At 40.6% G+C, this 12,229-nt stretch overlaps 1 protein-coding gene across 1 annotated transcript in view; it reads right to left on the bottom strand.

Moving 5' to 3' along the window:
- znf385b (zinc finger protein 385B) overlaps positions 1-10,667 on the bottom strand; it is a 56,752-nt gene extending 46,085 nt beyond the window's left edge. Inside the window, 1 exon segment of the mRNA XM_065962311.1 lies at positions 10,415-10,667. The gene's annotated coding sequence lies outside the window, so the exon portion shown is untranslated.
- Positions 10,668-12,229: the final 1,562 nt, after the last annotated feature.

Raw genomic sequence — 12,229 nt, 5'->3', positions numbered from 1 at the left:
CCTTTGTCTCATAAACCAAATGTATCAAATCAGTAAAAGCATTATGTGGATAAATCGTCTCTAACGTTCCTGAAATATACTAAAAAAGAAGGCCAGCAGCTCCGTCATAGATTTGATTCTTTGAGAACTTCATCCATTTTTAGAGAAATCTGCTGCTGACCTTACTTCAAAATTAGGGGTGGGTCGACATTGGTATTTCAGGGCCGCTACTGAATATTAGTAGTTCATGAGACTGATAACCGATATTTGGAACCAAAATGCATTTTCAGTAAAAATCAAAATCTTTCTGTCAAAATTTTGAATTATGGAATATCACAGTCTCCAACACAAGACTTTGTTTAAATGCTCAACCGGAGACTCTCCTCCTGCTCCAGGCTGCTCTCATCTCTGTGCATGTCAGTGGCACCCAGGTTTCAGTATTGATAGGCAATTACTCATGTGACGTCTAGCCAATCAGATAGTGTTGTGGACGGGACATTGTGTGAGACAGAGTGGTGAGTGAAAACAGAGCCAGAGGGAAAGACGCACCTGCAGCAGAGCCAACGTAGTGTACTTTTTCATTCATTCATTTGATCTGCCATTCATAAAACAAAAATGCAGAATATCAGCCCCTGATAATTCGCCGGGCCAATAATCAGTCGACACCTACTTCACATTGTAAATTGAAATTGTAAAATTATTGGGAGTTGAAGTAAACGCGTGTAAATGATAGTGTTTCCGGCCTGTGCAGGAAGCTTTAAAATCACAGAGATAAACCAGATGTTCCTCTATAACAGACTGACTGGGATTAATGCACAAAAACACACATATACACACAGCTGCATGTAGGTTACCAGGCAGGCTGTGCAGGATTTGGCGGGAAATGATTGGTTGAGCCAGAAGGGGATTGCAGGATTGGGATTATAATCCACAGATAAGTGTTTGTGTGTGCGTGTGTGTGTGTGTGTGTGTGTGTGTGTGTGTGTGTGTGTGTGTGTGTGTGTGTGTGTGTGTGTGTGTGTGTGTATTGTAGCTCACTTAGTATAATCTGTGGTCTAATAATGGAGATTACGACTTGCACTCTTCTCCTGAACATCTACTGACAGTTGTCTGACTCCCAGCCGAGAAAAAGGCTGAACTGCTGTGACCTCCATGTGCCTGTGTGTGTGTGTGTGTGTGTGTGTGTGTGTGTGTGTGTGTGTGTGTGTGTGTGTGTGTGTGTGTGTGTGTGTGTGTGTGTGTGTGTGTGTGTGTGTGTGTGTGTGTGTGTGTGTGTGTGTGTGTGTGTGTGTGTGTGTGTGTGCATAAATTACAAACTTTTTAAGCATAGAAGTCAGTCTTAATCCTCATTCAATGGTGTTTATTCAGTGAACTAGCTCATCATTTTACCAAAGTAACTTTGGTAAAATGACTGATTTAAAGAGGTAAATCTCTTCTGCCCCATGTTGGAAATATCACAAATTGTGACATCTTTCTGTGGTATATGTTCCGATTTGTAAAATACAAAAAATACAGAAAATCAAACCAGAAATGTTAAGGAATGCACATCATTTTTAAATATCTCAATCACAAAATGAGGGGCAGTAAATTAACGAATATTAAATGTGCAAATCACTTATAACTCACAGTTTCTGTGCCTATCTGCTGCAACATTGAAGACAATATCTGTGTTTCCAACATGTCACTCCTGAAGCAATAAATCCAAAAATGTTTTTGTTTTTTTTTTACAACAAAATTGGCACCAATTATCTGAGGTCAGAGGATTACTCGCTTGAGCTTCATCTGACAGCATCTAAAAGTTGAGTAAGCATGGTTATTATTCCCATGTCTCCTTCCAACAGGTTAAATGTACATATGCTAAATGAGAACTATTTGCATCTTTAAATGTTATCATTTTTACACAAACTCTGAGGTTCTGGAGTTGACTCTCAGACCAAAATCACCAACAAAAAAACCTAGCCAGATCTGTTGAAAATATCTGGGCAGCTCTAGCTCTGCCACTGTGCCAACACTCGGCAACACTCAACCTGACTCAGCTTTCCAACCACGTCAGTATCCCTCAGCTTGTCTTCATCAGGTGTTCTAGGTTTTAGCATTATTAAAATGAGCTATCTGACTGTCTTACTTTTTGCATTAGACTGAAATCTCAAATACTGTTGGATTGACTGCCATGACATTTGGTGCACATACTTATGGTCTCTAGATGATGGACTACACATTACAGTGGTTTAAGATCAGTGGTTCTCAACTGGTGGGTTGGGACCCAAAAATGGGTCACGGAGCTGTTTTCAGTGGGTTGCGAATGTGTGACTGACAAAAAATGGGTCATGCAGTCTGTGAAGATGCTTTTAAAAGATGTTTTTTTTGTTCTGTTTATTTGTTCTGTCACATACAAACTATTTTGAAGGAGCTGGTGTTGGGTCCTGAGGCTACACCAGTGAAACCACTGGTTTGGATACAGTAGATGCAACAAAAGTACTGGGCGCCAAACAAAGAGAGAATTGGCTTTTCTTTCGAGACTCCACCACAGACAAATATCACTTAAGCCACCAAGGACCCAGTTTTGGGGAAGAGACCAACACTAATTGGCAGAAGCTGACTTAGCAGTGCTTCCAAACAGGACCACAGCACCAAAGCTCTTCGGCTGCTACCCAAGATTTTGAGGCTGTGCTGGAAATAATGGCTCAAAACAGACAAACATGGGCTAAGAACCCTTGTTAGTATATCTTTCATTCAGTAAGTCATTAGTAGGTAAATAAATACATCATCAATAGTGGACACTTGTCTAACAAACATGTGAACGTTTGGACCAAATCACTAATATATTCAAAAAATCCTTTCAAACCCTCAGAACCACAGGACTTCAAACTATACAGCCAGTCAAGGTTGTAACATTTTCAATATTTTGCTAACACTTGTTTTAAAACGATACAATCCCCATTTTTGATGGTCAATAGCATCAAAAAGTACTGAAGCTCTAAAAAAAAAAAGACTTCAGATCTTTATTCAAATTTGTGGCCAAAAGCTGCCTCCAGCATCGGAGAGTGAGCGCTGTCTAAATTGCAGAAAGAAGTTGGCAAAGTATTTGTCAGTGTGCATGAACTTCCCTGCATTTTGGTCATTAAAGACAAGAAATAACCCAATATTGAGTGCCTGTGACTTTCATTTTTGTTGCGGTGGTATCAAAAGAGATTTCATTATTCCTAGAATCATATGGAAGTTTAAAAATCTGGCATCATGACGACTCTATTCAAGTACAACATTGTAAGCATCAGCTGTATTCACAGTTGAAGTTGAAGACTTGAAGCTGCTGCTGAAAAACATCAACCGGACCAGAAAGGAGACAATGACATCACTTCCTTCTCTACATGCTGACTCATCAAACATTCAACAGTTTCTCCACTCCACTAATGGAAGAAGAAACATGAGACAAACACGCAGAAACAAACACCTTGGTGAGAAGGTGGATTAAAGTAAGGACACACTGATTAGTTTCAAGGGTTTCAGACGACAAAACTGAAGTTCAAAGCTGAAAGAATTACATCACAGACAAGAGGAGGATGTAGAGGGTAAAGTTTTCTCTCTGTTTCTGTATAAAGGCCAACCATCGCCTCACACAAAGGACACTGCGACTTTGTTTGTTTGGAAAGATAAACTTTTTCTGTACTCTTCTTGCTGACATAGAAGCTTTCTGAGAGTAATGGCTACACTACAATAAGCCGGATGATTCTGGATATCTCCTACTTTGATCGAGCTCCATTGTGACGCAAGACTGATGTACCGAGTGACATTTTCCTTCATTACCATAAACACATACTGAGGTTTATTTTGACTCAATCCCTGCTGCCATAAAAAACTCAGTAGGGCTCAGCCGTGTATATATCCACTGTTGGAGATAGTCCCACATAAATGTACAATTTTCTACTGTTTGAAAGAAAATCGCTTGGATGACTAGGACAAGCCGTCTAAAGACATTTTATTGTGTACAAAATAGCACTATGTACTTTGAGCAGTTATGAAATGTTTACTAATGGGTTTACGTGTAACAGATTAAGGAAGTGAGAAAGTTAAAGAGACAGGCTTACACACTTTTCAAGCCCCTGTGATCTGTATTTTGTCTGAACCGAGGCAACTGCAGAAGAACCTGACACAGATAAGATGTGGCTAAAGTAAGGAGTGCGGGGAAGGCTCTCCTACGGAGCAGCTATAGTGTGAAGCTTTTTTACTCCAAGCAAGTCTGCGGGCTACTTTATAAGAGGCAAGTAGAGCATTTGATGGCACAGATGCAACTTATGTAAAGTCTCTCTGTTGGGAACAACAGCTGAGCTGCTTCTTTCTGAATAAATCAATCGGCTCCTCTTTGTGTGAAGGATGTAGTGTCCTAACACTTTTTTTGGCTTATACTTAGAGGAACACCACACACTGCATCCCTTTTTTTTTTATTATCAATCATTGAACAGGTGAAGCCAAGGGCGAGATATGACTCGTCATATTTCCTCGTCTTTTTTTGTAGTTGTTACTTTTGGTGCAGGTTCATCTTCATCCTTATGTTTACCTGGCAGTCCTTTCACAGAATTGGCCATGCTTTGCTGGCAGTGCCGAACTGTGTGGGTTGTTCTGATTTGGCCTCGCCGTGCAACTCTTAAATTGGGGGTATGTGCCCCCCTAGTTTGAGAAGCACTGATCTAGTTCATGATCACAAAACAGCACGAGTTGCAGTTCACCTGGCTAAATTGGTACATTTATGGCCTGATTAAAACACTGTTTTCTTTTTATTTATTGCTCTGGAGACAAAATAAAAATACTCATACGAGAACAACAAACTCATGAGTGCATCTAACAGCATAGGTGTCAATGCTTAGCAACAAGAGGGGCGGAAATACAAAAGGTGCAATATAGGAAGAGTTTATATTTCATGTCAGTACAAAGCTGCGCTTTTTTTTTACGAAAACAGCCTGAAATGTCTGAAAACACATCTCCAGATCCAGCTGAAACCCCTGTAGATGTTGCATGACTGTCCGTCTGTATCAAAGGTTAAAATGACAAACGTCCTGCAGCCTCCCAGCTGATGGCAGAGTGTATATGTGTGTATATGTGTGTGTAAGTGTGTCAGCGTGACCTTCACAACTACAGTGTGTGTAATACCTCAGAGACACAAGTCGCGAGGATACACTTCATCACTGCCGTCCTATTTACACACACACACACACACTAACCCAACTTTTTTCCACACAGTGCACACACTCCTAACCTCTCTCTGACCGAGCTCTAATTGTGTTTTGATAATAATCGCCCAATCACATTTCATTATGGTCATTGCTTTCTCTTTGTCACATGACACAAAGTTAATTAAAAAAGTCTTAAGACAACAAGGAGAGCAGGTGCACACCAGCTCTCACTTTCACACATACACATACACACACACACACATACAGGTAGCTCCATAAATCACAGCAGACAGAATGGGAGTAATGACGTAGCTAGCTGTTAGCACTCTGTGTAGAAGGCAGCACCTAGCTAGCTAAGCACAGACGCACTAAGTACTCGACATACTGCAGTACTCTCAGTATTATGTCGACAGAGACAAAGAAGCATCCCTAAGGGGAAACACAGTTGTTCCACTACAACAAAACTACTGAGCGAGCACAAAAATAAACTGAGGAGTTCTTAGTTTTGAGCCAACACTTTGCAGAAATTACAATTTATGAATTCAGAAAAGCTTTTTTTTAAAAAAATGTTTTACCACATTATGTTTTACCACTGCAGTGAGAATGATAACAGTAAATGAGTAAATCTAAAACTGGGACTGATAGCTTAGCTTAGCATGAAAACGGGTAACACTGTTTCACTGTTTCAGCAAAGACACAGTCAAGCACATCATCGCTCATAATACAGGAAGGTGATGTGAGTGTGGCTGGTTGCCTCTGTATGTCAGCCCTGTGACTGATTTGCGACCAGTCCGAGGTGTGCCCTGCCTCTCGCCCAATGACAGCTGGAATTGGCTCCAACCCCTGTGACCCTGAACAGGATAGGCGTTTTTGATAATGCAAGGATGGAAAGTGTCTGTCTGCAGCCTTCTTTAGTGGATTAGCAGAGTGGAGGAGGAATGAGGAGAGGAAACATCTCAAAGACTAACACAGCAGTTATTCAACTTTCCATAACTGCGAGTGTTGGCTTCAAACTTACACAAGTGTCTGTTTTTTAGCCGTAAACTGTACTGACTTGAGGGATTTTTGCCGTTTTGAAAGTAAGTTAAATGTGTGCCTTGGTTAGCTGAAGGGGTGGGGCATCAGCACATGGGTTTTCTCCAAATTACATCACAAGTCTAATATGTCACAGGGGGATTTTGGCTTCAAATTCATTGGTAAGAGATGGAGACATGTTGTTCATATGTATACACATAAATCCACTTATAGGTGGATTCTTTACCTTTATATAGAAGTAAGACACCATACATCAGTCTTTACATTTATAGTGAATACAAATCAATCTCTAAATCTAACTGTGCCAAAAAGTGCAAACATGTCTTGTTTAATGTGTTATAAAATGACGTTTAAATATTTTAATTCATCAATCTGAGAGTATGCTTTAAAAGATTAAATATTAAACGATATGGTTAACTAAAAATAAATGTGACTCATGCTCTGTTAACAGAGTAGCAATAAAGTTGTAAGCATGAGCTCATTACACCTGCCTGCTGTCAGTACACAAACACATACACACACACACACACACACACACGATGCACAAAGAGCTAGATTTAGTACAGAAACAACAGTTTGGTCTTCTTCCATGTTTGTGTTAGTGTTCTCTCCGCAGGTTTCCAAACTAATCTGTCCTGACGTAACAACATGCTGCTCCTCAATCTGCCCACTGCTGGAGTCCTGGCACGCACGGCGAACACACACACACACACACACACACACACACACACACACACACACACACACACACACACACACACACACACACACACACACACACACACACACACACACACACACACACACACACACACACACACACACACACACACACACACACGCGCACTCTCTCTCTCACACACACACTCTTTGTTTAGTAATGTTGTGATGCTCTATAAATAGGTAAAATTGATTTGTGTGGAGGAGAACAAGGGTGTGTTACAGTAGAATAAATCTGCCCTTACTGTACAATTGCACAATGCAAACTTGCAGTTTCTTGGCTTGGACTCAAAGCTGCACACACACACACACACACACACACCTGCAGCACACGAGTTCTTTAGTGCATCCTAAGAACTCTTTCACCAGTGGACTGGCAGGTTCGCCCAGTCTAACAGCCAGCTTGTGTGGCTAACAACAATTAGTGGGTACATACTACTGGCAGGTTAGGACGGTGTCAAGGCAGGTTAAATGGTCTAAAAGCAGATTAGCCTAACAGTATTAATGAACACCAAACAACAGGTTGAATCAGACAACGAGCAGACTGGTAGTGTACAAGAGCCGAGCAAACTGTCTCACAGCAAGCTATAAGGGTTAAGAAAAATGTGGGTACAGAGTAAAAGTTAACAACGGGCCGCTGTCGGCTGTCTGTCAAACACAAGGTTCGATCCCCAGCCACATGTCAGAAGGGTCCTTGGGCATAATGGGCTAAACACTCGGCCCCAAATTGCTCCCTCTGCTTCATCTGCAGCGTGTGAATGTGTATGGATTAGTAAATACTGATGGACACTTTACATAAGAGCCTCTGCCATCAGGGTGTGACTGTGCAGGTGTGACCTGCGGTGTAAAAGCGCTTTGAGTCGTCAGAAGTGCTGCACAAGGTCAAGTCCATTTACCACCCGATCATCTTTTTAAAACTAGTTAGTAAGTACAGTTTAACAGCAAATTCTGAGAGTCTATTGGCAGGTTACTATGACCTGAAATCTTGTAAATGCAAGACGGATAACAGCTAGTTGGTACAGTCTAACTGGACTTTAGTTTGGTTAAACAGAAATGTAGAACTGTTTAGATCTGTTTGGATGTAACTTGCAAGTATAGTCTAAGAGGGTTATGTCAGATGAACGATGAGTTAATGCCGTCCCACAGCCAGTTAGCGGGCTTTTGCACATTAAGTTAAGTGTTCAGCGCTGTCCTCTGTCTTTAATAGAAGATGTCTGCTTTAATTAAGTGGATTAGAGGTAATAAGACTCACAGAGACTAAAACAAACAGACTTAAAGTCCGAACATCCAAACACAGAGCTCCAGGAAGCACATCAACTGGAGGGAACACGATAAAATAACTGCTAGGAAACAAGGAATGAAAGAGGGAAGAGATGAAGGACTGAGAGATAGAAAAGGACAGACTGAAGTTTTTCTCGTTTCATGAAGCACTGGAGAGATGGTGAGGCTGGGAGCAGCAAAATTCCTTTCCAAGTCACGAAGGGAAAAGCGTGAAAAAACTGAGGCAGGGAAGAAACAAAAGGTGAATAGGTTGAATTAGGGAAGGAAGGAAGGAAATATGAAAGGAAAGGGAGGGTGGGAAGGAGGGCCCCGAGAGGGAAGAATGGAAAGCATAGAAGGTGTTATAGATCGGACACTTGTGTTTTTAGGTATCTTTCTGTCTGAGCTGCAGGGGGCACCACAGTCCAGATGATCAGAGGTCAATATCAGCCTGAACAACACACAGACACACACGCACACAGACACACACACGCACGCATGCACACACACACTAAAGTCATGAAAGTCAGTCATACTGTCACTGTCACCTATGTGAAAATGAACATCATCTCCATGACAGAAAGAGAGACATGCAGGAAAATGTAGGGCTATTACAGCAGTGTGTGTGTGTGTGTGTGTGTGTGTGTGTGTGTGTGTGTGTGTGTGTCTGTCTGTGCATGCGTGTGTGTTTGTGTTTATGAGTTTGAGCGTGAGTGTGAGTGTGAGTAAGGGCTTTGTAAGGGATTACATGAAAATAAAGAAGCATGATCACTACATATGCAAGATTATTCTTCCTATATCTGCTTGCTCCTCCTAAAAAAAAAAAACTGTTATCGTGTTTGTTTTTAAATTTGGACAACATTATTCATTAAGTATTTAAATGTGGAACAATGCACTGGAATGGAGTCAAATACACCAGTCCTAAGATTATTTCTATTATGGATAACATTTTGATTGTTGAAAAAAATGTCGGCTCTTCTTAAAATGCAATGTGCAAAAAGAAAAAGCAGCCACTAGTCTTGTTTGAGAAAGTGGCTCTGTCTCATGTTAGGGCCTGAAGAAGTGACAAGATATAAAAGGACTGCGAGAAAAGCTGCAGATTACTTTTACATGTATGCCAGTTAGGACGCTGGAATTATCCCGACGTGATAATACATACATGAAGAAGGTATAGGAACCATTAAACTGAGAATGAATCATTAGAAAAATAACAGACAGAAATGACTGATCGTGAAAGAGAGGGGAACTATTTAAGAGAAAGGTGTGGCAGTGGAAGCCCTGTAACAATTACTTTAACTACATTTAAAACTACTTCATTAAATGTACTATGGATGAATGTGCTTGAGTCCACCAGGGACAGGTAACTGTTGGTGGTACAGTTATGATATTTAAGTATTTTCCACTGCAATGTACTTTACTCTGCTACTACAATTTATTTTATAGAAACACATAAGGTAAATGTTTTTTTCACCAGTTACACTTGTGTTTACTTGTCATGACAGAAAACAGCACATTAAAGAAGTCAATCTTTTTAAGTCAATTTAAGTCAGCTCCACATTTCCACTGCAAGGTTTTCAGTAATCCAATAAATATAACAAATTATAATAATGACTATAACAACATGATTCTTCAAATATCCTACATTTTCGTAATGAAGCCTTTTTTTTATTTTTTTTAAAGAGATGAAATGCCAGAATTTTATTTTGAAATGTTACTTTTACTGCAGTAGGAACTCGTAAGGTTATTCTCTTGAGTGTTTCAATAGCATTTGGTAACTTTGCCTAATGGAATTAAAAAAGGAAATGTTTTAATTTTTACTCCACAAACTTCCAGCCAGTCCTAGGCTAAATTGAAAAATAGATTATGTGAAAATAAGGAATATTTCACTGAAAACGTTGAACAATGAAGTACAACCACATTACAGTGACAGAGGGACATTTTGTGGATAAAGACCAACAGAGACAAAGTGCAGACAAAAATGTGAAATTAAGAACAAGAGATGGAAATATAGTAGCCTTGACTTTAGACTTGATTGTTCCGCTAAAAGCGATCCGGACACCGGACAGACGGACGCTGAGCCTCCGGTGGATCTTTGGATTAAAGCTTCAGCAGTCCGCTCCGTCTCTTAACCTTCAGCCAATATATATATGAAAAAAAGATAAAAGAAAGAACAGGAGGAAGAGGAGGAGAAACAGGAGAGAAAGAGACAGGTGGTGAAGAGGGGGAAAAAAAGGAGGAGGAAGGTGACTTACCGGAGGAGGAGGTGATGGATGAATGGAGAAAGTAGAGTCCTGTAGGTTTAAAGCGCTGAACTCCGCTCACACACTTCCAGCTGCCTATAATCGATCGATAATCGATACTGAGACTGGCTCTGTGTGTCCTGACTGGCACGTCAGTTTTTTTATTTGGTCAGCCACCTGTCATCGCATCCATCAGGTATCCGGATCACTGATCAACTCTGTGGGAGCAACGGAGAACCGCGCGCTCTGCGCCGCACCGAGAGCAGAGCGGTGGGACTGCGCATGCGCCACACACAAACAAGAGAGATAGAGAGAGAGAGAGAGAGAGAGAGAGGGGGGGGGGGGGGAAGGAGAGTGTGTGTGTGAGAGAGGGAGATGGGATTAAATTGCTTCCAATAAAAATCAAAAATTGGATTGATTTATAAAGGGGGAAAGCAGCTTGTTACCTTTTTGTATGTGCTCGTGTGTGTGCGTGTGTGTGTGTGTGTGTGTGTGTGTGTGTGTGTGTGTGTGTGTGTGTGTGTGTGTGTGTGTGTGTGTGTGTGTGTGTGTGTGTGTGTGTGTGTGTGTGAGGATGTGCTTGACATTTTTCCAGGTTTGTTATTGGCAAAAAGGGGATACAATCTTTTTTAGAACCAGTAAATACTGGCTGCATAACACACACATTGTTCTCAGCAGGGTTTAGTATCTTGGGCCTCTCTGTGTATTTACTGTCAACTCATCTGTTCAGGAGGGGTCAGGTTAAAGGTTTATATCACACTTTCCTTAGGCCTGACAAATACAGCTAATGAAAATGGTTTTTTTTTTACAATAATAATTCCATATAACAATAAACATCCATAACAAACAACACAAATCGATTAACTCAAAATTCAGCTCACCATACAAGATTTGTTTTTAAATCTCTTTTCATTTAGAAATATGAATGAAATGAGCGCACCGGCTGCATGTGTTAGGGCACAAGCACACAGAAAGTGGTGATGCATTATCATCACCATCCACCATCCTTTGTTAAGATTTATTCATGTTTTGAATACAATGTTTTATTTGACAATTGAGGCATGTGGTGGTGAACATATTTACGTTCTTTGTAAGTAAAAGGGTTTGCTTATTGTATTTCTCCTTTGGAAGGGGACCCTAGAACATTGGTTACCAACCTGAGGTCTGGGGCCCCCTCCTATGGGATGTGCAAACGGTCTGCTCTGAGGTTGTCAGAATTAGATTTTGACATATTAAGTAAAACACGGATAACGCACTAACTGGACAGTTAATACAAAGGGCTTCTGGTGACCTAAAGTATATGTTGGACTCTTCTGTTTTATCAATGAAAATTCCGTCTGGGATCTGGGGGAGCTCAGCTTTTCTTTTTCTCTAAACCAGAATAAGCATTTAACTGCCTGTTTACAAAAACTCAGATGCCGAAGAGTCATCAAAGACTTTTTAAAGTGTGTTGACAGAACAGTCACATGCCTTATTTGTTATCGATGAGAAGTTTTACAAATCAATCCAGAGTTAGTTGTGGAATCCAAGAGTAACACATACAATTAAGGAATTAAGGAAAAATATCAACATTTTATTAACTCCCTGACTGACTTTTCTCTTGATTGATTGATTTTGATTTGACTTTTGCAAATTGTCTGTTTAGAAAGAGCGAATCAAACTGAAAATGTTAACGTGAGGTTGACAGAAATGAATCCTTGACCTCAAATAAACCCAAAGATTCTTCAGGAAGCACGCACACACGTACGCACGCACACACACACACACACACACACACACACACACACAGGTAACACGATGTCAAAGAGTTGAGACATTTCACACTGC

Source organism: Labrus bergylta, chromosome 13, assembly GCF_963930695.1.
Source record: "Labrus bergylta chromosome 13, fLabBer1.1, whole genome shotgun sequence".
Lineage (NCBI taxonomy): Eukaryota > Metazoa > Chordata > Actinopteri > Labriformes > Labridae > Labrus > Labrus bergylta.
Note: the sequence above shows the minus strand (reverse complement) of the source record. Positions and strands in the feature narration are given on the sequence as shown.